The sequence below is a fragment of the Pongo pygmaeus genome, chromosome 1 (genome assembly GCF_028885625.2).
Source record: "Pongo pygmaeus isolate AG05252 chromosome 1, NHGRI_mPonPyg2-v2.0_pri, whole genome shotgun sequence".
Classification (NCBI taxonomy): domain Eukaryota; kingdom Metazoa; phylum Chordata; class Mammalia; order Primates; family Hominidae; genus Pongo; species Pongo pygmaeus.
The window spans coordinates 50539789-50567164 of record NC_072373.2 but is presented as its reverse complement, the minus strand read 5'-3'; the positions used below and the strand labels follow the sequence as shown (position 1 = coordinate 50567164).

The following is a 27376-nucleotide window of genomic DNA, read 5'->3' as shown; positions in this document are numbered from 1 at the left end:
TAATGCAAACGATTATTTTCAAAGAGCAAAATTCATGACATCTAAAGTTTAATGCCCATTTGTGGGCTCAGCCAGCCCCAATGAAATGTCAATTACCAGAAGACTAACATCCTCATATGTAACAGTAAGCCCTAGCCAATCAATAGAAAATTGAAAATACTATAGTACAATGTGGGAACTGTATGACCTGACACAAGATTATACACTGATACAGGGGGTTATAAGCAAGAACATGCTGAATGAATCTTCAGTGAAATGGCCCATACATTGTATCACTTTGATTATCAGATAAGACCTAACACCATAGGAAAAATGACTCATCTCTTGACTTCAGGGAAACACAATAGGATATTAATTAATATACTAGTATTTTCTTTGTTAAAAGTCTTAGATTTATTCATTATTTTAAAACTAGGTACTTCTTCTTGTTCTTTTACTGAGACAGCAAAGGAAGATCTGCCTGGCTCAGGTATAAAACGTGAGTAGCCAAGGAATGAAGATACATAGGATGACATCAGAGAACAGGGCGTGGTTTTGCTTTTAATATTTTGCAGTCCCCTTCCAGTTGCCTTTCTACTTATATTCAAGTAGAAGAATTGGTAAAACGAGAGAGAGAGAGAGAGAGAGTGTGTATTTTTTTCCTCTTAGGACTAAATTACAGAAACACCATAAGCATTTTAAATCAAAGATTAGCTGTTTTAGGAATTCATCGTAATATCAATCCTATCTTATGTATTAACATTAGCAATCTAAGGTTTTCTCTAGCATGGGGAAATAGAAAACAATCCACCAGTCAGAAAAAAAATCTTATTCTAAGCTTAACATTTTTGTGATTAAAACATAAAATTATTGAGAGTGACATTTCTGTAATACTAATGGATGTGAGAATCATAAATTACAATAGAATGACTTTCTAAAAAACAATATTGAATACATTTTCTTCTTTTACTCTGATGTAACATCACATAGATCCTAACTCTGTATGTAGGTTTTATAGCTGTATTGGGCTGTTATAAGCCATGGCCCTTGAAAATCCTGATCTTTATTCTTTTTCTCTGAAAGATAAAGAATGAATTTTAGCACACAAGAGATCATCTGGAAATAAATAGAAGATTTTCATATTAACAATTTTCCTCTTTTCTGTTACATTCAGTATCTAATATAAGGTTTTCACTTTCTCTTTTGTCTGTAAAGAAACTAGATGATGTTTATCTGCTTGAAAACTATCATAACATAATGTACAGTATTATAATAATCTACTACTATAGTACCTTCTGTGTTTCTTTGATTTTATTTATATGTATTAACTTTCCCACAAGGATATATCATTAACTCTGCCCCAACATTTATTAGGAAAAATCATCTACGTTTTCTTGATCAGATTTAAAACTTCATCAATACTTCTACATGCTTTATGCTATTATATGCCAAAGCAGAATTACCAAACTACGAAGAATATATACTTATAAATTAACATTCTATATAATTAACATTAATATAGAGATTAATGTTATAAACATTTCATATATATATATATATATATATATATATCTTGTGAGAAAGCACTTACTTCCTCTCAAAATAACCCAGTTAATCTTTGAAACTCTTTTGATACGATGTGTTGTGTTATTATACACAGTATATGTAGGGATTAGGTTAAGAAAATAAATATACTAGAAAAACAAATTTAAGAATTGCTCCCTTCCAATTTTCCTTCCAGTTTAGCCATTACTGAGCCAAAGGTGAAAAGGCTGAAAAAATTAAACTGCCTTTCTCTAATTCTACATCCCACCCAACTAGTAGGAGATTTAATTTTTATATACTTGTAAAAATGTGATTCATGTATGAAAATCCAGACTGTCTATGCTTTTCTTTGTTTAGTTCTAAAGAATTTACATTGTGGCCTATTTATGAAGAGCTCTGAGGTGCCTCATGGTGAGTTCAAGTGCAAAAGAGGATCTCTATTTGCATTTGAATTACCGCCATCCTCAAATAACCAATCAAGTAATGTCTCATTTTGAAGGGCAAGTGGGTGGGAAGAAAGAGAAGTAAGTATAAAGTTTATATTTCACATGATGTGCCAGATCTTCCCCTACATATAATTTTTCAAACTGGGAAAGAATGGAGGAGTCGAGTGATTATTGTACTCCTGGCATTTGGATGAAGACAAGGACATAGCCATGCCGATCATCTTTCCTATTTCATTTCCTGAAAGCGAAAGATCAGTTAGTGTGATTATCTTATTTGGTGTACAGTAATTTTACAGAAAGTATTGATTCTTTTCATTTATTTAAATGTGTGCCACATATTATCCCATAAGTTTCCACAGTACTATATCCCATAAAACTATATAATTTCTCATTTAATAAAAATAAACAATAAGAAAATAAGATACTATATTTTATTTGTCATCTAATCCTTTAATATTTCAAATGTTAACATTAACACTGAATCATAATCAGTGTGCTAAAATTCAAGGCAAAAATAGGTATTTTTGTTTTGCTCTATGTCAGAATAATTGTTGAAATGTTAAGCCTTTTTAAATTTAATGATTGGAAGAAAAAAAATGAAGACCACACTTAATGGAAATCAAAAGAATTAGTAGAATTTGACAATTTTCATGATATAAATACTGCATACATTTTAGTGTGTATTAAAATTATATTAATATGCAATATATAGTCAACATGCAGTAAAAGGTTTCTACTGATACTAATAACCATATCAGCATTTAGTTAACAGAATAACTGTATTCATCTTAGTTATATTGAAAGTGATAATTAATTGAGTTCAATCACTGGCTTCTTAAAAAAAGATTATATAGGTAGGTGGTATAATTCAGAGGTAGATTTTCTGTAACTTAACTAAATTGATCCAAATATGGTTATATTTGCATTATTGTAATAGCTAATCAATGAGCAGTTAATAATTGCCATTTGGTCACCATATGGCCAAACTAATTTAGTTATTCCAAGTGACCAAAATAACATAAAGAGTTATTTGTTATTCTATTAAAACCTTAAGTACAAATTGGAGTAACCATGTAACCAATATTCAAACTTGCAATAAAATATATTTCTTATAAGAAAAATATTAAATCTAAATCATAGAAATGTTCTGCTCATATCACCTGAGAGCATAATATGGCTACATTCCATACTTGAGTGCCAAATTTGTTGTCTGGCTGCTCTGGGATTAAGGTACATCCAAATAAAAGCATATGCTTGAAATATACAGAAGCCTACAAATACTCAAAATGCACTTTTCTGTAGCTTTGAAAATGAACATGGACTATCTATCAAGAGAACTACAAGGCAGCAGAAGAACTTGAGCATCTATATCTAGCTACCAAATGAAGAGCTGATTGTGTGTGTGTGTGTGTGTGTGTGTGTGTGTGTGTGTGTGTTTTCCATGCTCTTCTTTTTAATCATGGTCATGTAAATCAGCATTGAAAGCCATGTGGATGATTAAGCTGAGAATCACACCCAAAACTTTCACAATCAGTGCACATATATGATATTTTGGCTTCTTATATTTCTGACCATCTGTCAAAATGGCAAAGGCCCAATTCAAAGTTGCCAGATCCTAGCAAGTAGTTTTCAGATGGTTATGGGTTTCAAGGGATCTTCTAAATAATAAATAACACTTGTCATTTAAGGATTTCTGGCATTCTAATAAAAAAGAAATCGTATTATACTTCTTTTATGCCAAAGTAAATAGTATATAGATAAACATCATACTTCCTAGCAAGTGAAGTAAGTAAATGGGAACATCTTGAACCAACAACTAAAAATATTACTTCTAGGTTGTTTGAATCATTGTCTTCTTTAAATAGAGACTTGAGTTTAAGTGTTTTCCCATTCAGTAATGGATCTATATGAATTGGCCTGACTTGTACTTATATTAAGTACTTGTACTGGCCTCAACTGGACCTAGGGGTAGGATTTGTGAAGGCAGGGCCACTGAACAGGGATAGAGTCCCTGTGTGAAATAGAAAGTCCAGTGACCTGAAAACCAAGGAAATCTTTGTACTTTATTTCTCTTTGCCTTTTATTTTTGGTGCCCTTCAACACCTTACTTAACAGCTCCAACTCTCATTTTATTCATGTTTAAAATTAAGCAACTGAAATAAATAATTGCTCGTCTTTTTAATAGTATTTTTTAAATTCTAGAATGCATAAAATATTCTCTATTCCTCAACGCCCCAATCACAGATCTTCTCTGTGTATCTTTAAAAATGGGCCCCCCTCTTTCCCAATCAGAATTATTTCCCCATTTGTGTTCCCATAGTACTTTCTACACAAATCTATTAGAATACCTGGTACATGATAGTGTAAGTTTATGTATGTTTACGATGTCTCTGGTAAACATTTTGAGAGCTTCTCAAGAGCAGACACGTTTTAGCATTCCTAATATTTAACCCAGTGCCCAGCATACAGTATCTACTGAATAGTCATGTATTACAGTAAACAAGGACACAAGTATGTGCAACACTAAAACAATAGTAACTTTAGAAAAATAAAATAAAACCACATGCACACACATTATATATATTTGCAAATAAACATATATCTTACATATTATATATTACTTATATAATATGTATGTACATATATATGTATTACATATATGTACATACACATGTAATATATGTAATATATGTATATATTACATATGTGCACGTACACATATGTAATATATGTATATATTACACATGTGTATGTACACATATGAATATATGTACACATATGTAATATATGTATATATTATATATATATGTTTATTTGCAAATTTTGGCACTCTGAAGTGAGCATGACTTGCCCTAATGCACAGGAAAAAAATTTGTTCTATAATCCACTTTTAAATGTATGCATCAATGATAGCTTATAAGATTTATCCCTGCCAACATTTAATTTAATTAGGTGAGAATTCTTACATTATTTTAGAAACTAGAACTAATTATTGCTGTCTTTGAGATGCTTTCTTCGCAGAGACGTTTATATCCATCTTCTTTGTAGACTTTGTCAAAACTTGATGGGTTTCTATTTCAAGACAAGCTTTCACTACATTCTCATTAGCTGCCATTTACCTCATTCTCTGGACTCTGTCATTTGGTTAGGATCAGTTCATTCACTTCTCATCTTCTGCATGGCATTCAGACCAGAGTGCTCCTAAGCCCTGTCGTCAGACCCAGGTGGCCTCACTTGGCCTTACCTTCTCACATGTAGACATTATAGATTGACTCTTTGTTCAGATTTTAAAAAAAGTTTCACTCTAGTACACAGACCTAAAATGACAATAATTCTTAATACTCTGTAACATGGGTAAGGGCAGTAAGTGGTAGGGCTGGAATTGGAACCTAGATCTTGCCTTTTTGACTTCACAGCCTTCCTTCTATTAGTTGTTTTTCCAACTGACCCATTTGATCGTTCTACGGTTTTCTGGAGTATTGACAAGCCTCTATGTGTGGTATTGCCTGAGCTTACTCATTTGATATCTGGCAACATTAGGTTCCAAAGTGAGAAACGGAAATCTGGTGTCTCTAAGATCCATGCAGAGCATACTTTGAGCATGAGCCTTGTGAGACTGTAGTATCCAAAGCATTCTGTATTTCATGTAGGCAGAGTTTAAGATGTGAGATCAAAGAACAACACTATTTGTTGGATAAAATAATAACATTTGGATGTTTCCAAATGATTTTCTTAAAAAATATAATTAATAAATGGAACTGGGCTTTCATTTCCTAAATAAATATTTCATAAAGTGATTGCACAAGACTTTCTTTGCATTTTGCACTACTGAAGGTTGGTCAAACATGTTGAATATGCAGCAGTAATGAGATCTGTCATCCAAAATGGTAATTTTGCTTGAAGTCATGTTTTCTTTAGAGTCCTTGTTATTTAAATAAATTCACTTATCCTCATGCTAGGCTTGATGCATTTTATTTTTACTTTACTTTTTAAAAATGGCAACAATTTAAAGAGAATTTTGTAGGGTAAATTACGAGGTTCTTATTGTACAGCACATCTTTTTAGTCGCACTAAATCTTTCTGAACATACATAATCCATATAGAAATTGCAGAATTTTTTTCAAAAAAGCACAGAAAACATGAATCTAATTTGAAGTTGGCTCAGTATCTGAAATAAAATATGAGAAAAACAAAAGTATGCAGTTAAAACTAGAACCTAAACTTTAGCTGAAAACTTTGGGGTTTTCTGAAAAGGAAATGTCAAAGTTGCAAGTAAGCAAAAAATTATTTAATTTACACAATGTCACTTTAAACAAATAGTTATTTAAAAAAATAAAGATGATGAAGAAGAAAACCAATTAAAAAAGACAATTGAGTATCTTTCCAGAGATTTTATTTATCCTAGAAGAGAGATGCCCCTTATCTTTATACCCATGAAGCTAACTTCATAACATTGCACAAAATTTTTTTAAGAAAAAAAATAAGCCTCATGGAGCGTGGTATATAATTTTCCAATGTGTTATTTCTCAAAATAGTAACATCTTAAAATCTATACAATAAACTTCAGATTATTTCTAAACAAGGCCCATGGTCAGAATAAGTTAGTAGAGAAACTTCTTTGATTCTTCTATAAGAAATTATGTTGGGAATATTAAATGCTTGGCATACAAATATTTAAAGTAGACAAATGCATATCTAAATTGACCTTTAAGTGGATATTAATATTTTTGTTATACAAATATAAAAAGAAACTCACCTAGGGTTTCTTCTTTTAATAAAATTACAGAAAAAGCAATTTATATATAAATGTATTTGAGTGTCTCTAAAGTGGAAAAGAATTGTGTAGCTCAACAGTGCATCCATTTTAAGCAAGTCCAAGACATTCCATGAGCTTGTGGAATGATATTTAGGATTTTGCTGAAATGGATTTCTACAAAGCCCTTGTTCACTTTTCCCTATGTGTGTGTGTGTGTGTGTGTGTGTGTGTGTGTGTGTGTGTGTGTGTGTGTGTGTGTGTGTGTGTGTGCGCGCGCGCGCGTGCGCGTAATTTTAAAGAGATTTAATCACAGTGAGTCTGATTAATTTACTTTTCTCTCATCAAAATGCTATTTAGCAAGAGTTGGATATTTGATAGCCAGTTATCTATGCTGGACCTTTTTCTTTGTATGGGGAAATGCGCATTTTGCCAAAATTAAATGGAAATCAAATATCAAGAATATGTCAGTAAGGTATGAGATTTAGTGAGTTCCAAAGCTATAAATAAATTATGGTTGTGGTCTGAAATTCATTCCTACTGCTTATTCTCTATACATTATGCCAGAAGTTTCACTCTAGATACTTATTGAGGGCAGGGCCGGATTAGACTCCAGAAAAATCAGGGACACCGGGTGGTCTGATTCAAATGAGCAGCTCCAGGTCATTTTTCATACATTAATTAAAAAATAATCAACTTAAAGGGACTTTGTCATGGCCTAGATATTGCTCTAAATACTTTACACATGTGAACTTGTTTAAGTTTCCTACCAAGTACATGACGAAGGTCACATTATATAACCCATTTTACAGAGGAGGAAGTGTTAAGAAACTTGCAGTGCACCAGCATGGCACATGTATACATATGTAACTTACCTGCACATTGCGCACATGTACCATAAAACCTAAAGTATAATAATAATAATAATAATAATAATAATAATAAAGAAACTTGCTCATGTCCATCTAGCTGTTAAGTGGCAGAGCTGAGTTTCAAACCCAGGCAGCGAGGTTTTCCCAAAAGAAGTGCTTGAGAAAACTATTAATATCCATTTAAAGGTCAATTTTAGATATGCATTTGTTTAGTTTAAATAATATTTGTATGCTAAGCATTTAATATTCCTAACATGATTTCTTATAGAAGAATCAAAGAAGTTTTTCTACTCAATTATTCTGACCATGGCCCTTGTTTGGAAATAATCTGAAGTTTATTGTAGAGATTTTAGGATGTTACTCTTTTGGGAAATAACACATTGAAAAATTATGTACGACACACAGTAAATTAGGCTTATGTCTTTTTTTCTTGACAAATTGTTGTGCAATGTCACGAAGTTAGCTGCATGGGCACTTCTTTTGGGAAAGCCCCACTACCTGGGTTTGAAACTCAGCTTTGCCACTTAACATCTATATGGCCATGAGCAAGTTACACTAATCTAATTCTTAGATTAGGTTAATGATGCCCAAATTTGCTTCTTTAGTGAAGGGATTACAATAGGAGCCTCAAAGATTCTACTCAGCAGCATGGAGGTGTTCATTTGACCTGAGGCATGCTGAAAAGTGGTTAGTAATTCCAAAGAAAACAAGTAGCAAGGATTTAATAAATTCAGGACTCACGAGCCTTTTCTGGAGCTGCCTTCTCCTTGCATCGACACCTTCTCATGTGGCTGCGTCTCATCAGCACAATCTTTTACATTACTTCCCACAATTTCAAATGTGTAGCAGACATTCCAATGTACCCCAAATTGTGCCCATCTTAGGAATCTAGACAATTCTAGGGCTAGAATATGGAATCTGCATGACTTGAGGCCATGCACAACTACTTACTACCTGGGGCTTTTGGCCAAGTCATTCAACTTTGATAAACTATAGTTTACCCTCTGCAAAATGGGGATAATGGGAGCAACTACACCATCACTTTTTTTGTGGATCAAAGGAGAGACCACAGGTAGAGAACCTCAAAATGATAAGCATGCAATACTATTCACATGAGGACATTCCCATGAAGTGAAAATGTTTGCATGGAGCCACCAGGCGAGAAAGAAACATGGAGAAAATAGCTTGTGGTCTATTCTCTGAGCTGCAGAACGAACTCATGTCTAGATCCTAAAGGAAAACACCAGTTCCAGGAGGCAGTCTGTGAAAACACAGCGCTCACTCAGTTTTATGTGGGGCAATATGTAGCATGACTTGGAGGACAGAAGAATTTCCTCATTGCTTTAAAACAGGGAGGGCAATAGGAAGCCCAGAAACTCTTAGGAATCTCAAGGCTGGGCAGAGGGTAATCATGCCGTTGGTGTGGACATTGGCTTTTCTTACTGAGACAGAGGCTGTTGATCATAGGAAGATTGCACCTTCCAAGGACTTTAAGTACCAAAAGGGAAATGTGGAGGAAGAAGGGAAGGAATGAAAATACATTAGTGTGAAGTACACAGAAGACTCTCCTCTGGCTTTTCTAGAAATATTAAGTTGAAACCTTGAGGGAAGCAAGCTGAAATCCTTTTTGTAAATGCACATACATGTGTACACATTCGATAGCGACCCTATTAATACCTACTTTGAGGCTTGTAAAGGAAACTTGGGTTATATTGGGTATTAATTTTGTCATTCTAACTACATTATAATGCCTTCAAATGGAAACCTATTTTATGAAAAGCCTCTAGTACATAGCCCAACATGTAGATAATTGATCATTATTTTCCCACTCTGTGCTTTGCATAATTAGTGATCCTAGAACCACCTCTGGACTTAGGTGAATCTCCCAGTGATATGTTATCATCTTTGGCTTTCTTAAGGTTGATTTTTTATTGTGTATTTTATACACCTCTGACCAATTGTTGAGGAATAAATGTTTCAGGTTCTTCCTCAACCTCTCACCCTCAGCTTTCTAACCTATTTTTTTTGTCATTTTGGTAGAGTTTCTTTTTGCTTTTATACAATCAAATAATTTTTTCTGTATTATATAATATGTGGTCTAACATAAATGTCTCTAATGTTGTATAAAAAAATTCTTGAACACAGAAATTTCCAAAACAAACAAATGAACGTGTAAGGTTTGTATGGATAAATTCTATTTTATTTTTAATAGGCTGAAATAATTAAAATAAAAATTTTGAACTGAATGTATATAAAAATGTTTACATAAGTAATGTTTCTGGGTTTTTTTCTATGTGAAAAATTATGATAGAACTTTTCAAATGCCTTGGCAAAATTCACTGGGGTGGAGGGGGAATATGACACAATTAGAAATAATTGTCTTCCAAGACTTTTTCTCTAAACACTGGGAAAAATTATAATATTATGAATTTTAAGTATAATGAAATCCATAAGAGTAAAATTTTAAAAGAGAAGGACAAAGAAAAAGAGGAGGAGGAAAAGGCAGAGAAGGAAGTAGAGGATTTCATATACAAAAGCTGTTTAAGATATATATATTACAAATTTCTGTAATGTTTTGACAATTGTTTTATAGGATCACATATTGTCAAGAGAATTCAAAACTTGCTTTTTCTTTGTTTGACTGTATATTTTAAAACTCAATATTTTTGCTGGGATTTTTCAGACCTTAAAAAAATGCAAAAACTCTTTGCCTACTAGAATGCCTCTGCTTAACCCATTTTTCTACATCCTTTCTTCTTGCATTTATAACCGGATCACACCAAACCAGAATATGCCCCACAATACATCCAAGAAATATAGTGATAACATAGGTTCACCCATATCTTTGTTACTTCGTTGGCCTTAGTTTTCGGTTGTGCCTGCTCCTCCTCCCCTTTGTTGGCAAATAGATCAATTTGAGGTGTCTGCTTTATTTCTCACAAGCATATGTAAGCATTTATTTATGGGTTTTCTCTTAATGCATTCCATATTAGAAAAGGCCAAGAGTACAACATTTCTTTAAAAATTCAAATTTCTTGAGAAACAAGGAGGAGGTGAGGGGGAGGGAGTGTTAACTTGGCAGACTGTGTTTAAAATATTTTGCAAGAGGAGCCCCCTGAGGAGCTGTCCATTAAACTCCCACCATTTTGCTGTGAGTAGTGAATGTTTTTCCTGGCTCTGAATTTATGTGATTCTTAAATGTTCTCACAGGTTGAAACAAAAAAGAAATAACTGAATGTATATTTGACTATTCATGACTAAATTATCTCTATTTATTACAAAGAGAATTTGTTTCTTGCTTGAACTTCATACTTCCTCTTATTTTTCTTAGAGAAAGCATAATATGTGGATAAGTTTTAACACTAGTCCTCTAAGAATATCAGAAGGAACATTACATTTATGCCATGATTTTTTTCTCTTGTCTGCATTTGCCTGATTTTGGAGTGCTATTCACAGTCGCAGGAAAGCAGTTACGTCTTTGAAAAGCACAAAATAAATTCTGTTCACTGAGTGGGTAATTGTTCAAGGTCATCCACTTATTGTCTTTGTCTTGATTGTTTGAATTAGTAGCTAATAATGGTGCTGAAATGTGAATGAATTATTAGCAATGGGGCATATTTTGGGGAGTGTCAGGAAATATTACAGGGCAATTAAGGTTATCCAATAGCAAAGCTGTGTTCCCAGCAGATGTCTTGTAATTACTGTGTTTAAGGAGTGTAAGGCTTAAACTAAGATTACAGCTTTTATATTGTCTGCCTTTAGAAGTCATATTTGGAATTTATTCAGTTTATTCTCCTGCCCTTTCCCTTTTGTTCTGATTCTGTCACTTACATTTTCACTTAAACATAGTCTTTTTATGAATTAAAATAAGCATCAGCAGATGGTATGCAGTATAGATGCTTATAAAATAGGAAAATGATTGCAGAGACATTTAAAATGACTATTGATAAATAATTTATATTGATATTATTTGTCACTCACTTTTTAATTTCTGGAATTCAAATATTTTTAAATCTCAAATAGTTTCACGACCTGGCGTTTATGAAAGTGTTGCCCCAATTTATTCATACTTACCAGGGTGGTAAAAATCATTCAAGAAATGTTGAGTTACACATAATCTGGAAGCTCTAAGTTTTAAGGGCAACACTCATGGCACACTTAATTTCTTCTTTCAACATTGACCTGTCACAATTGTTGCTGTTTCATTAAGTTTATAAAATATATTAAAATAAGTGGAGTAAAAATTGTTATGTCTCTAATAATAAGTATTTTCAATTTGCAGATACAGCTTTAGGAAACAGCACTGCATGCATTGTTCACATCTGCTGTGAGTATACTTGACACAGCTGCGGTGGAGAGATGCTTGAAAAACATACTGTAAAATACACTCGGTTTCCTCTTATTGACATATTTAGCAGAACAAGGCTAATTGGACTATTCCAAGAAAGTACTCACAATCAAATCTGAAAGTTGATGTATTTGACCAACTCATAAATTATTAGAGGACAAAGAGAATGGGTGGAAGGGGGGGGGGTACCTAGCAAAATATCCTTATTTGTAGATTGCTATCTCTCGTGAACTATATAGAAATTTTAAAAGAACTAAAAAGAAAATAAAGAATGAGCATTAAGGTAAAAAAAGTCAAGCATTAAAATCTATAGGTCTCTAGCTTACAATTATTAAGACTTTCTCAGTTTTGTATTCTCCATAGAATTGAATAGATTCTCTTGCTAATAAAAATGCCACTATTAATAACACCTACGAGACCTTGGATTTTCATATTGTATTTAATTTCAACATATTTGGGAAATACTAGTTAGGGCTTTGCTAAAAATTTTTGAATAAATAATTTCAAACATAAGTTTTCTAGAACTTTTGGAATAATTTTATGAGTCATTGGAAGCCTTAAAACAATTGGTTGCTGAGTCTTGAATTTCTCCTTATAAATGGCAAAGCATGAAAACATTTTATAGTTAGAACATTTTGGTCACTATCTTTGATAGACTCATTATGAATATTAACAGTAAATAGGCATACATATTTATGCAATTTTAAAATATTGTGTTTAAAATTCAACAAGCAATTCTTGCATACTTACTCTTTGTATGCATTGTGATAAACATTCACAGAAGTATGCCTCTGAGTAAGACACAGATTCTCCTCTCAAGGAAAAGGGGAATTTTGTTTTGTGGACCAGATAGGTGTAAGGTACATACCGTGACCCAAAACAAAATGTTGCTAGTTTTATAATAAAAACACAGTGCACAGTGGCAACACAGGAGGAAAAATGATATGTCAATGCAGGTGATTGGAGACGTTTTCCTGGGCCTTTAGTGTTTTGTGTATGAAAAAAATAGGAAATAAGTTAGGTCAAAGAGGGAAGAGCAAATGATAGGAACTCCGGGCTAAGAAATGGACTTTGGGGACTTGGGGGAAAGGGTGGGAGGGCGCTGAGGGATAAAAGACTACACATTGGAGGCTGGGTAGGGTGGCTCACGCCTGTAATCTTAGCACTTTGGGAGGCCGATGCAGGTGGATCATGAGGTCAGGGGTTCGAGACCAGCCTGGCCAAAATGGTGAAACCCTGTCTCTACTAAAAAATACAAAAATTAGCCGGGCGTGGTGGCGGGCACCTGTAATCCCAGCTACTCTACTCGGGAGGCTGAGGCAGGAGAATCGCTTGAACCCGGGAGGCAAAGGTTGCAGCGAGCCAAGATCACGCCACTGCACTCTAGGCTGGGCGACAGAGCAAGACTCCATCTCAAAAAGCAAACAAACGAACAAAAAAGACTACACATTGGGTAGAGTGTACCCTGCTTGGGTGACGGGTATTCCAAAGTCTCAGATATCACCACTAAATAACTTATCCATTTAACCACACACCACCTGTTCCCCAAAAACTTATTGAAATTAAAAAAAGAGAAACGGATGGAAGTGTAAAGGGATTGTCTTATTTAGAGATGAGAAAATAATCTTTAATTGCTAGGATGTAGATTTATAACATTGATTTATAATGAAATAAACTCTAGTTAGGTTGGAGTTAGACTAGATAGGGCCTTAAATGTCACACAGGGGAGTTTAACGTGATCAATCAGTAGTTGTTTTGGGCTTTTGAACAAGAAAGTGAATGACCACATCTGTTATTAGGAGATAATTTTGGAAGCTCTGTGAAAGATGGAATTAAAGGGAGAGATTGGTGATAGAAAAATCAGCAGGAACCTTATTGCAATAGCTCAGTTTAGTGACAAAAGAGTCCTAGAAACCAGTAATTGTGTACTTTACCATTTTTTTGTATTTGCTCATTTTATCTTCTCTCTCCTCCTCCACCCCATTGCTGTCAATAACCCAAGAACAACAAGAAAAAAATCGAAAAAAATCTCAAAAACTAATATGTGTTAGTTTTTAAAAATTCAATTAAATAACTCAAAATAATAATAAAAACTCTGGCCCCCAGGGACAAAAGAGGGAGAGGGGACACTGAAGTGTAATTTAAACACAAATTTTGATATAATTTTATTGAAAGGAGGGAGATAATAGAAATAAAAATTTTTACCAAAATAAAATAGAAAAAGATTCCTTTCTCTTTCTTCAGCCTTCATATTATGAAATAATACGTATCACTGATACCAATGACTCATTTTTATGCAACATTAAAATTAGCACTTTTTTACCATGATACCAAATTCTCTCCACTCCTCTCTCCCTCCTCTCAATAAAATTGTATCAGAATTTGTATTTAAATTACCACTTCAGTCTTCACCCTCAACTTTTTAAAAGTTGTGTTATATTGTTCACTTCTGAACCAAGTCATTTACTAAGATTTGCACCCTTACCCAAATAACTCTTTGTTTTTCCTGGAGTTAATACTCGTCTCTTCTTTTCCATAAATTGCTGCATTCCAAACAATAAAATACCTATGGAAATTGTTTTGTTTATGTTTGCTTATGGTCAGTCTCACCAGGTAACGTGTCATGAATTCATTGGTTCCTTTTTTGTTTCCTGGAGACATTCATTCCTTAGTCTTCATGCTCTCAATAGCCTTGGGGTTTCTAGACTTGAAGAACGGCTGATGTCTTAGGATTTCCCTTCAACATTATTCCAGGAATTCTTGTCAACCTCTCCTGTGTTGTAATCATTTTTCATTAATCCTATGTCTTGCTTATTTATTCCATTATTTTGGTGATGTATATCTTCCTACAGAAGGGTGTATCACAAATAAATATTTTTAGATCTAACCTATCTGAAAGTTGCTTTACTTAATCTTTGTCTTCTGATTAATTTTTTAAATGGAGCGTAGAATTCTAGGTTGGAATTAATTTTCTTTCAGAAGTCTAAATGTTGTAACTCCCATATGTGATCTTCTTTATCTTTGTAGAAGTTTTTAGCATCAAATATTTATACGCATTGTACAATTTCAGAATGATACACTTTTGAATATGTTTTTATTCATTTATTGTTTTGACTCTTCAGTGTGCATTTTTCTTTATTTATTTAGCAAATATTATTGGATATTGTCAATATGCTAGATACTGTTCTAGATATTAGGGAAAAAAAGCTATCTATATTCTTAAGTTCTTGGAAATTTCATTCAATTATTTCTTGTATTATTTTTAAGATTCAATGGCTGTGGGATGTAAAGAGATCCCCAGAGAGAGTATAGAGTGGGAAGAAGACCTTGAAGACAACAATAAGAGGAAAGGAAAATCATCAATTAGAGGTTGATAGAAAATATCAGGTAAGTAAAATGAGACTCATTCATTTACTCAGACACTCATCCAACCTCACTCTTGGGAGCTTGTGGTTTCTGTTGCACATGGCTCCTGCAGTTCATGGAAGCGAGCCGCTTCCCTGTTGCTCTCTCCCTTGGGCAATAGCAGAGTGCCTGTGGTCATGGCATGCTCACTTGGCCCCTTGGCCCATCTCTAGCTCAACCCTAGGGATAGTGGCTAGTCCATATATCCGTATTCCCACATTTCTTAACATTATTTTACTGCTGCTTGCAAATCCCTCATTACTTCAAACCTCTGTTACAGTTAAAAAAATTCTCATAAACTTCTTTGTTCAAATTACCACGTGTTTTTCCTCTCTTGATTGGATCCTAACTGATTCACTGGATAAATATAAATCAAATTATAAACATGTATAAAATTATTATACTCCCCAGATTATATTAATGTTAGTTATCTTTGGATACATTGTCATTATATTGCTTATCTGCATATTCTAAGTCCTTACAATAAAAATATATTTTGTGATAAGAAAACTATCAACATACTTTTCTTAATCCCCAAATAAATTGTTTTTTATCCACCTGTAGACAGTAAAGAATGACCTGCAATTACCTGCAATTACTCAGTGTGATTTAATTTGGCTCTTTGTGCTTTGTTCAAACACTGTGTAATGAACTTACAGATAAATAACCAACAGAAAACCCAGAGTTTTGGTACCATTTCCAGTACAAATTCATGATCCAAAGTAATTTACTGATGCATTAATGTTCACGGAACATTGCAAGAAATTATTTTCAGAAGTAAGGCAGGTACACAATAGAAGTGTTGGGGTTTCAGCTTTCCTGTTACATGGAATAATCTTCCTTGTCTAAAACTTTATTTGTTCCCACATCTAATGTATACTTACAGAGATCGGAGGGAGGGTTATTTAAACCTTTTTGACATCCGAATTTGAATTTTAGTTGACATCTTATAAAAATCAGACGTTGTATTGATCAGAAGTAATCTAATTGGAAAAGGTCCATTATTTTAAAATTTAACTTCTCTTGATATTTTTCTGTGTGTACCAGATCACAGGAATTCTGAAATGAAAATGCTCTTACTTCAATAGAGAACCTTAAGTAAGCTAGGTAGTTACACCAAAGGCCAGTAGAAGGGCTAGGGAACACACAGTGAAACTGGAGTAGTTCTCTTAAAGTTTGATTTAAACTATAAAGTGGTTTCTAAAAATTGCAATTTTCTTTTTCTCAGAAAATACATAATTTTCACCTTTAACTTGACTCAAAGTTAACTTGCAGTTATAGCTTTAACATTAGTAAAATCCTGCACTACTATTATTTTTAAAGCACTATTGCAAAAACTTAATAAATACCATATTCTATATTTTATTTTGCAATAAAATGGAAAATTTCATCCTATGCATTTAATTATTTCACTATTTCTTAAAATAATAGTTTCACATAGTGTTAAAGTATAACTGTAGTATGTTAGCAGTTAATCTTGCCTTTCCTGGTTCAACCTAAAATTTCTGCCCTGGAAAAACAATTTAGCAGGTTTTTATCAGCGTACTAGACGGTAGGCTCAGAATGAAGCAAATGTGTGTACTAGGAATAAAACACAATACTTTAAGAATTAGAAATGTTACACACAATTAAAATTATAAGACACAGAAAAAAGACTAAATCAACTTTGTTTAACATATCTTTGTGTAATATTATGTATGAAATATATAGGCTTGGTATGGAAAACCAGGTAGACAACTCAAGTGTATTTTATGAAGTATTGTCAAACATGAGCTGTTCTTGAGAATATTGAAACTCAGATTGGAAGCATTGCCATAGAGACTACATACTTGATAGGAACAGTTTTCTTTTCTTCTTTTAAATTTGATTAGTAATTTTGGTATTTTCAAATTCATAACATCAGAAACGTCATTCAAAATATTCATGAAGATATTAGAATTCCTTCTTCTGGAATAGGAATACATTTGTTTTATTTTCAGCCTTAAGTAGCTCATTTTTATTTATTGGTCTGATTTTCCTAAATTTAGGATAATAATATCTTGTCCAATCCATTGTCATAATAGAAAAGATCATTTTATGTACGATTTTGGTTAGCTTCTGGTTTGCTTTGTCAAATTTAGAACCACTTGAACATCGTGGTTTCTAAATTTAGTCAAACCCTTTGAGCTTTAAGTTCCGTTTGGCGCTGGCTGAACATGAACTGCTGCTTTGAAAAAAAAATTCTCTTGGCACTATCAGAATCTAGATGTGTGCACTGCACAGACCTCCTCTTATTTAAAAGAAATACATTCACTTTTATTTGAAAGTTGGGAGCTCCAAGAGGATACATAATAAAATGAGAAACTTGAAAGAAATAGGTCATATTTTAAAACAGCTCTCAAGCAAAATTAGGCCTTTGGGTTTAGGGCATGATATTATTTAAAAGAGAGAGAGAGAGATCCACTTTAGTTATTTTAAAATGTAGTGATTTAATTTATCTCAGGAAGTTAAAGCAAACTCTGTCCATTATGTTGCCATTAGTTTGGTGTTACTAAGGAGGGTCTTGTTGAAGTATTTTATTTTTCATTAAAGACAACTTATTTTCCACACTGTAAGGGATAATCAGAATATACATCCCTCAAAGTTAGTGGGTTAATTTTTCACACTTGTACAACAAATTTAATACAGAATGATAATTAAAATTAACATTTATGGCTGGGCGCGGTGGCTCACGCCTGTAATCCCAGCAGTTTGGGAGGCCAAGGTGGCTGGATCACCTGAGGTCAGGAGTCTAAGACCAGCCTGGCCAACATGGTAAAACCCCATCTCTACTAAAAATACAAAAATTAGCTGGGTATGATGGCACCCCCCTGTAGTCCCAGCTACTCAAGAGGGTGAGACAGGAGAATCGCTTGAACCCGGGAGGCAGATGTTGCAGTGAGCCAGGATTGCCTCATTGCACTCCAGCCTGGGCGACAGAGTGAGAAAAAAAAAAAGAAAGAAAAGATAAAGAAAGAAAAAGAACATTTACAAGGAGACACGTCAGGCAATGTCCTAAGCTTTTTACATGTATTAATTCATTGACTACAACCACCCTTTAAGATAGGTACTACTATTATTCCCAATTTACAGATGATGAGGCTGAGGCTCCATTGGTGAACTAACTTTCTAAGTGTCACACAGATAGTAACACAGGGAGTTGCACAGGAAAAGCCAGGGTCAGAACCAGAGCCATCTCTTAACTCCTACTATGCAGTATCTCAGTAGGCTGGATGAAATCTAAAGGCAACGATGTTCAGGGATCCAAGTTTCCCCTCATTCTGTCCACATCAAGCAAGTTAGCCTGTGTTTATGTAGCAAAGTTTTTTTTCTCAACTTGTGCACTCACTCTTTAGACACATGTACAGAAAGCTTATGTAAAACCTGCCACACATAATGTTCAAATTGTGACATAACACAAGGTTGTAAGCTCCTAGACGTTTTCTAAAGGAATCTCGCTTGTCTCTTAAACTGAACATTCTGTCAACTTGCTTGAAACTTTCTGGGAAAACACACACACACACACACAAACACACACACACACAAACACACACACACACACACACACACACACTTCACATGATTCTTTGTATTTCGAGTCTCAGCATGCTTTTCCTTCTTTGGTGGCTGAAGTCTAGGCTGAGCATTCCCAGTTTTTGTGTTCATCCTCCTAACATTCTCTATACTATTTCCCTGTATACTTTGATGGCTTCTCCTGCAGGCCTCATGCACAGTTAGTAAGCGCTGGTTGTAACTAAATGAATAAATAAAGGAATTGCTGTAACATAGAGAGCTGCTGTTCCTGAGAGATGACTCTTTAAACACAAACAGGAGAGAATATTTTGTAGACAGACTTCTGAAGGCAGATACATTTTTCCTTTTTTCTGAGAATAACCGAAAATCTGGTTAGAGAAAGGCCCAGAGAAGTAACCTTTTCTCTATGCTTACTGCCCCCTTGTAAGATAAATTCAGAGTGGTCCCCTAAAGAATTGGGAAGATTAAACTGAAATGCCACCGAGATCCTCTCTGAAAACACTTTGGGATAACATCTCCAACTCTAATGAGCCTCTTTACTGGCAGCAAACAAAACAAAACATTTAGATATATTTACTGTCTTACAGCAGGTCGGACCTTATGGGTAAAATTTCCTAAATCATACTTTCCTTTGTTATTTTAGTTTTAGTTTATTACTCTTAGGTTTCCTTCCTAAGGATGCTAGAGAGCCAAGACACTTGTGAGCCCTATGGAAAGAAATTGTTCAATACCAACCAGCTCTTCCCCATAAAGAGGTAGTCATTTTCCTTTTTTTTTTTTTTTTTTTTTTTGTATTTAAGACCTCGCTTATAGCATTTACTGTACCTTCTTGTAGTGCAGCCATAATATTGGGTATTCAATAAACGTTGTATTGAATTGGATTGAATATTTTAGCTCTTACCTTAAAACATCTTTCTTACAGTAACAAACTGAGTGAAAAGGGCACAAATGGTCTCCATTTTACGTTGGATTATACATGACATTTCTAGGAAGTGAAAAATGTAGGGAATTGCAGGGGCAATAATTTGTTGAGTGTTGGAGATAGAAATATCAACAAAATGATATACTCCAAGCTCATCCACTATTTAATGGTGGGTAGTTGGGTTCTATTCTGTGTCTTCAAGTTATTGTCACTGCCCTGTCGTAAATTATAGTGACATACACTGTAGCTATTTCTTACATTCTTCTGTAGCAGAGTAAGCAGAATTACCAATTTCACATTTTCTGTGCAGTTCCCTGTAGATGGGATGTTTTTCAAAAAATGGGAGTTTGAATGAGAATAAAGGATAGAAGGGCCATAACAACCCAAAATAAATAAATTTGTAAAACTCTATCATCATGCATGCATTTTCCCATGTGCTCTGGTGTGTAAATTCTTTTTTCCCTACATAGATAGCTGACAGAGAGTATAAATGCTCATGTATCTTTAAAACAGCCACTATTCCAATACAAGAGAAGAATAAAACTAAAATGTTGGTATATGACTGCAGCCAGAAAAATCAAGAAATCTGCCTCTCCATACTCCAGATTAGCTTGAAATTTTCTGTCTTCCTTTTCCCTTTTTGAATTCTAATTTTCTTTTTTTAAACTGGAGCATACGAATTTTGCCAAAGTACTTATTATTAGCTCTTCTCCACAGGTTTTGTTTGTTTCCGAAAAATTAGGTTTTCTTGGAAATTTGCTTTAGTGAGTAAACCATATTTAGAATATTATCTTGCTCAAAGTAGACACTCAAAATGTATTAAATAAATTAATTAATGTGTTTTACTTCACGTAAATGCACCTACTTGATTATACAGCTTCGAATAAGACGATTTCAAAGAGAGGTTGTAAAGAGAGGGATCACGTTTGAAATCCCTTTCAGCTCTAAGCTCCTTCTTTGCCATCCTTTTTGGGTCATCTTGTCTAAAACTTCAAAATTAGTATCTGAATGTAGCATGAAGCTACCCTAATCTCTACACAGCAAAAAGGAAAATAACTCATAGAATGTGATGAAAACTATTTGAAGTATATTAAATATAAAAAATATGTGGCAGAATATACACAAAACCAAATAGTGTTTACCTGGAGAGGGTGTGATGGGAGAGTCTGGGCAGAATTTAGTTTCTTCCACTAGGTTATAAGTTTTATACAGCAATGTCATGTCAGTTTTGTTTTCTATTGCGTGTCTAACTGCTAATATGAGGTTCAACCCATGGTACATGTTAAAGAAATACTGATTAAATGATATTCTATTCATTTTTCTTCTGCATAGGTTTTTACAAAGAAAAAATATTCCTTTTCTAATCAGAAAAATAAACAATAAAGTTTTTTAAACAACTTTGCAGTATAGCATATTATTGAACCTCTGTAAACATTTGTTGAGTGACTGAACCCAAGCAAAGAGCGTGAAGTTAGTTGGGCAGACTGTGAAACATGAGCCACTGTTCTTTAGCAGCATGAAGACCACACCTTTTTCATCAGGATAAAACTGAACACCTAACACAGGCATGCCCAGATCACCTGTGTCATGGCTCTTCCCAGTGTTTCCCGTCATTAGGCTGATGCTAAAGAGGCCAGAACTTTCCAGTGGGAGCTTATTTGATATATCTCTACTCCACTTCAAATGTATCTCTAACTCCAGGTATTCACTTTCCTTCTTCTACAGACTTAGAGAAAGAAGTGTCATTTTCTATCTCAAAAGCCCACAACTCCACCTGTGCCTGGGACCCAGTCCCCATGGTCCTGCTCCAGGGCCTGATTCCACCAAGCTGCCCTCTTGTTTCTGGAATACAACTCCTTACCATGGCTGTCTCCATCCATTCCACAACTGTGCAGGACTCATGTCTTCTAAGAATAAAAAATCAAACCTCCAGCACCCAAGGAGCTGATCAAGCCACTGCCCCTTTAATAACTTCCCATCACCTTCCCAAGGTAAATTATTCACTGAAAATCTGGGTGGCATTTGAAATCTGTGGGGAAGCTGCTGAGGTGGAATGGATAGCGATTTTGAAGTAGCCTACACACCAGCAAGATACCATCCAATAGGTTTGGCTGGACTTCTGCTCCTTGGCTACTGCTGCTGATTCCCACTCCCAGCTCTGACTGTTGCATTCGCCTCATGAAGCTCTTTGTTGTCTCCAATGGGGACACAGTATTTGGCCTCGTCATTCCCCTGTTGTCTGTGACCAGCCATAACCTTCTCATGGCTGTTTTCACGACTACATGACAGAGTTTTTTCAAGTTTTATATTACTATAAAATCAGACAAGGTTTTTGTTTCCTGATCACCCACTTTCTCCTTAAATCTTACGCTTCAGTTTCTGCTTCCACCATTTAATAAAACACCTCTCACGAAGAGATGATTAAGAAACTCTTACTTGTGAAACAATGGTTTTCTTCAATTTCATTCTACTTCTCTTCTCTGGATTATACAATACTATAGACTAGAGATCACAAACTGGCACCCTGTGGACCAAATCAAGATAGCAATGTATTTTCTATAAGGATATTGTTTTTAAAAAATGTCTTTCTTTTGAAGTCAGTTACTTTATGTGAGTCACATGCATTTCACTTTGCCTTTGTCCCGTGCCTTCTTATTACTTTAGATTTGGCTTGCTGCAATATTTGCTTGACCACTCAAAAGATTCAACTTTGCATCTCTTAGTTAGATGATTCTCTCCTTTGAGCTACTACTCTACTCTCTTTGTTGTTTTTAACTACCTTTAGGATCACTCTTTGTTTTTATTCTCTCTCAAGTTCTTCCAATTCTGCTTCCTCATCCCATCTTTGAGATATAGATCCTTTATAAAGATTTGCTCATAGTCTTTGTTTTTTCTCTAACCACACTCACTTCCTTGGTAATTTTGCTCAATCTTATACTCTCAATTGTCACCTTTACCTAGTGGCTTCCAAGAATCCACCTGTCTCCTCCTGACTGCCTGTGGGTTCTAGTGTGCATTGTACATCTTCAGCAACAGTTCTGAAAACCATTTAAATTTAGTATATATAAGCCAATATTTTTCTTGTGGTCCTAAAACCTACTCTTTTTCCAACATATCCTTCTGCTTATTACTAACCTCCTAAGTGCCTAGATTAAAAGTGTCAGTTATTACTATTATCTCTCTCTGATGTTTCTTTATTGTCAAGTTCTATTTATTTCCATCTATCCTATTTCTTTTTCCTGATTTCCACTTCCCTTATATGATGCTCATGAAAAATCAGCTTTTCTTTAATTTGATGGTGCTTCCAATAGAGGGAAATTTTTTTAATTACACAAAATAATGCACATCCAATATCCAGTATTTTCCTAGATTTACTACTGTTACTCTTTTTAAATATATGGTCTTTTAAAGATGGCATCTTATGTTTACAAGGTTCACCTTTCTTCCCCTTGATGAGTATCATGAAGTCTCATTTTCCACACCTGAGTGTCTCACAGACGCACCTCTCCTTCTTATAGAGACATTCCCAAAGAACATTTTACATTACATGCATGTATAAAGGGAAGCCTGTAATTTTGACCTGGTAAGGAACGGGTGAGTTGCTGATCACCCTTCCTTTTTGTAAATCAGTTTAAGAAACAAGCTTCATTTTAAATTCCAATTCTATAGTCATATTTTCTACAGTATTCATTATTTCATTCTTTCAACAAGTTAATATATTAACTTTTATTCCTAAACCAATTATTTTTTCCTTATTCATTTTATAACTCATTTCAAGATTAAACTTTCTGAAGCCTAGTTCCATTAAGTTTCTCCTACTATTCAAAAATGTAACAATGGTTTCCTCTTGTATATAAAATATAATGTTCAACTCCAGTGTAGGGCATTCAATTCTTTCCACAACCTGAACCCAAACTTCTTTTCCAACCTGACTGTCCCATGTACATGTGTCACACACTTCAGCTAAACCAAAACTTTCACCTTCCACCCTGTGGTGGATAGGCTCTGTGGTGGCCCTCCATCATCCCCATCTCCTGACATTTATGGCCTTGAATAGTACTTTCCCCGAGTATGACCATGACCTGTGACTTGCTTCTAACCAATAGGATACAGCAAACAAGACAGGGGGAATGTGATTACATATTTATGATTATCACGTAGGGAAGATGGTGTGATCATCTTGTTAAAGTTTATTTTTTCCTGGCTGGATTTAAAGAACTATACTGCCATGTTGTAGGCTGTATGTTGGGTGACCATTGTGACAAGGAACTTAGGGTGGCCTCTAGGAGCTGAGGATGGTCTCCAGTTGAACATCAACAAGACACTGAAATTCTCTGTCCTTTAATTGCAAGGAACTAAATTTTGCCAACAAAAATGAATCTTTCTCCAGCTGAGTTTCAGATGAGACTGCACTTCCAGGCAAATCCTTTTTGTAATCTTGTTCACCCTAAACAGAGGACTCAGCTAAGCCCTTCCCAGATTCCAGATCCACAGAAATTTTAAGGTAATAAATGTGTGTTATATTAAACTGCAAATTAGTGATAATTTCTTATTCTGCAATAGAAAACTACTACTCACCTTTTGCTTTTGCATTATGTCTGAAAAGTCTTTCTCTATATGATCATATATTTTAACTCTACCATATATTATAACTCAATGCCAATTACTCCAAGAAGTATCCTCATGTCTTGGGAAGCAATCTATCCCATCTCTCAACTCCAACATCACCTTACGGGATCTGCTTCTAAGAACATACTTCTTTTACATTTTTATTATGGGTGCTTATCTTCTCTTTTAGACCATAACCTTCTAAAATGCGGAATTTTATTTGATTCATCTTTAAAAACAAGGGATCCAACACGTTGCTTTGAATATGTTAATAGCTCAATAAATACTTTAACTAAATAAAATTTTACAAAATATTTGAGCCTAAATATTTCGGTGCTGGGAAGATTAAAATATATGCTAACTTTCTGCTTTATACAATGACAAGCTTAGTGGGCAATTGATCACACTAGTAAATACTGCAGATAAATAGACTCATACTTCTAATTATTTATTTTTTCAAAACCTGCTCAAACTCCTTCGTATTGTGAAATATAAGAAGTTTTTCTAAAGGAATGATATAAATACATAGTATTAGAAAAAATTAGAAATTAATTTTTATGTAAAAAATAATAGTTTTCTAAAGGTTTTACAAGGGCCTTGCTATTAAAATAAAAGGAAAGCAGTTTAACTTTATTTCTCCATGGTCTACAGTATTTGTCTTCTATTGATAATGAACATTCTATCTGCTACACTCATAACTGTTGTCTGCATTGGGAGAATGACTTTGATTAACATACATAAGGGCATAAAATAAAAATTTAACCTTTTTTAGTTCTTCAAAAAAGTCTATAAAAATAGTAAGTGAAATGAAAGCAATCTTCTATTAACAGGAAGATAGTCTAGGGCTGAGTTTATGCTTTGTGGAGCATCCATGTTGTATGTGAAAGGTAGCTGTACTTTCATAAGAATTGCTGAATAGTAAAGAGAATTGGAATAATGTTTAATATTACATATGGTAATACCATTAAAATATAAGCAGATTTATACATGTTTTCTTCTAGGAATGTGTCTTCATGTACTAGTTTTCTGTCTTTATTGAGAAGTCATGATTATTATATCCTTATTCTATACTATTTAGCTCATTTCCTAGTAGCAGTAAATGCCAGTGTATCAAAGATATAAGATTGTTGTGAAAACTGCTTAGATGTAATGGAGACTCAGGACACTTTTCTAAATTTTCATTTATTCAAATATTATTTATTTATAGAACTATGGTTTTTAAAAATAACATTTTTAGATCTGTACTATATAACCCTGGTAGAACCAGTATCACACCAAATGTGTTTGATAAACACCTCTAAATTGCTAAGAGTAAGATTAAAATGATCTTTTGTGATAAGACATTTAAAAATGGTAGTCTATTTCAAAAATATCAAAAATAAAAGAAGGAATAAAATCTTCACAACAAATTAATGCTTTACTCTTTAATATGCTTCCTTTAAGTATAAAACATTCCATTTAGCATTCAGAAACTGCTATTGAATCAGTCTACATCAAAAACATATTCACTCACTACAATTTGTGTTGTCATTTTGGAATATTACTTTAAAGCATGAGTCATAAAGCATGTGAAGTGCTATTGTCAAAAAAGTCATAACATACGTTATTTAAAGGAACACATTAAATTCTGCATTATTGTAAATATACTTTTCATAATGCTGTTTGCTAAAATACTTTAAAAAATCTACAAATTTACTTTCAATAGCTTTTCATTGAATGGGAGATTTTTAAAGCATATACTCTGATTTTGTGCTTCTCTGCAAGGTGATAATTTCAAGATTATCATTATAATGAGTACATTCTTGAAAATTTAAATGTCTTAAATTCAATATGCCTATAATTTTCTGTGAATCTGCACATATAAGTATCCACATGTAATTCTTATGAATATAGATTTCATCTCCTTTCCCCACCTATATCCACTTTCCTGCAGAACAGCTAGAGTAGTCCATTTAAAATGAAACCCAGATTATGCCATTCTGCTACTTAAAACACTTCAATATCTCTCCATAACACTTAGGATAAATCAAATTACTTGGCTGTTCAACACCCTACTTGATTGGTCCCTGCCTCAGCCTCTCTAATGTCAATGCCTATCATTCTTCCTTAGCTCAGGGTGTGATAGCTATACTGGTAACATTCTGGCCCTTGAATGTCCTTGAATATCTGAAGATTTACCTCTGCATTATGGTCACAGCTGCTCCCCCTTTATCTTCCTATGCTTATTTCCTTCTTGACACGCAAATCTTAGCTTAAATGTCACCATCTCAGAGAAGTCTTTGTAGGTCACCAACCCAAAAGTAGCTGCCATCTTCCAAGCATTGCCCATAATGTCACCCCTGCTTAATTTTCATCTGAGCTGTCATCCTTTGTGTATGTAGGTGTATATATATTTATTTTGGTTTGATGTCAGCCACACCCAACCAAAAGTAAGCGGCATAAACCTAGTGCCTGGCCTTTAGTAGATGTTTTGAAGGGATGAGTGGAACAGTAAGATACAGAGGGCTCGCTGTAGCTTACCTGCTAACTCTTAAATTTTGGCTTTTTCTCTCATTTGCTATGTGACTTTAGGCAATTACTCAAACTCTCTAAGCCTATTTCCTTATCGGTAGAAATAAAATTGTCATACCTATTTCATGAGGATTTTTGAATAATAATGAGATACTATGTATTCAATATTTAACTTGTTGATTGATACACAGAAGTCAAAAATTGTTAGCTATTTAAATGTTGTATATATGTGTGTGTATACATATGTACACATATATGTATATATATATATGGAGAGAAAGAGAAAGAGTCTCATCTTCAATACAATACATTATATTTCTGAGGCTAATGTTTTATGTTATTTATGAATAATTTAAAACATAAAATAACACTTATGAGAAAAAATAGTTTTGAATGATAAAAGAAACATTAAGGGTTATATTTGAATTTAAATGT

General features: G+C 34.0%; 2 long non-coding RNA genes across 2 annotated transcripts in view; one reads left to right on the top strand and one right to left on the bottom strand.

The window, feature by feature from the left end:
* Positions 1–646: 646 nt before the first annotated feature.
* Positions 647–26791, bottom strand: LOC129016619 (uncharacterized). The gene is made up of 3 exons (XR_008494910.1): positions 26609–26791; positions 16233–16407; positions 647–1055 (listed from the first exon to the last, which is right to left on the bottom strand). It is a non-coding gene; the product is annotated as an uncharacterized LOC129016619 (long non-coding RNA).
* The window catches only part of LOC129016614 (uncharacterized), a 57935-nt gene continuing 54552 nt past the window's right edge, over positions 23994–27376 (top strand). Inside the window, exon 1 of the long non-coding RNA XR_008494909.1 lies at positions 23994–24326. This is a non-coding gene — a long non-coding RNA (uncharacterized LOC129016614). The remainder of the gene's footprint in view (positions 24327–27376) is intronic.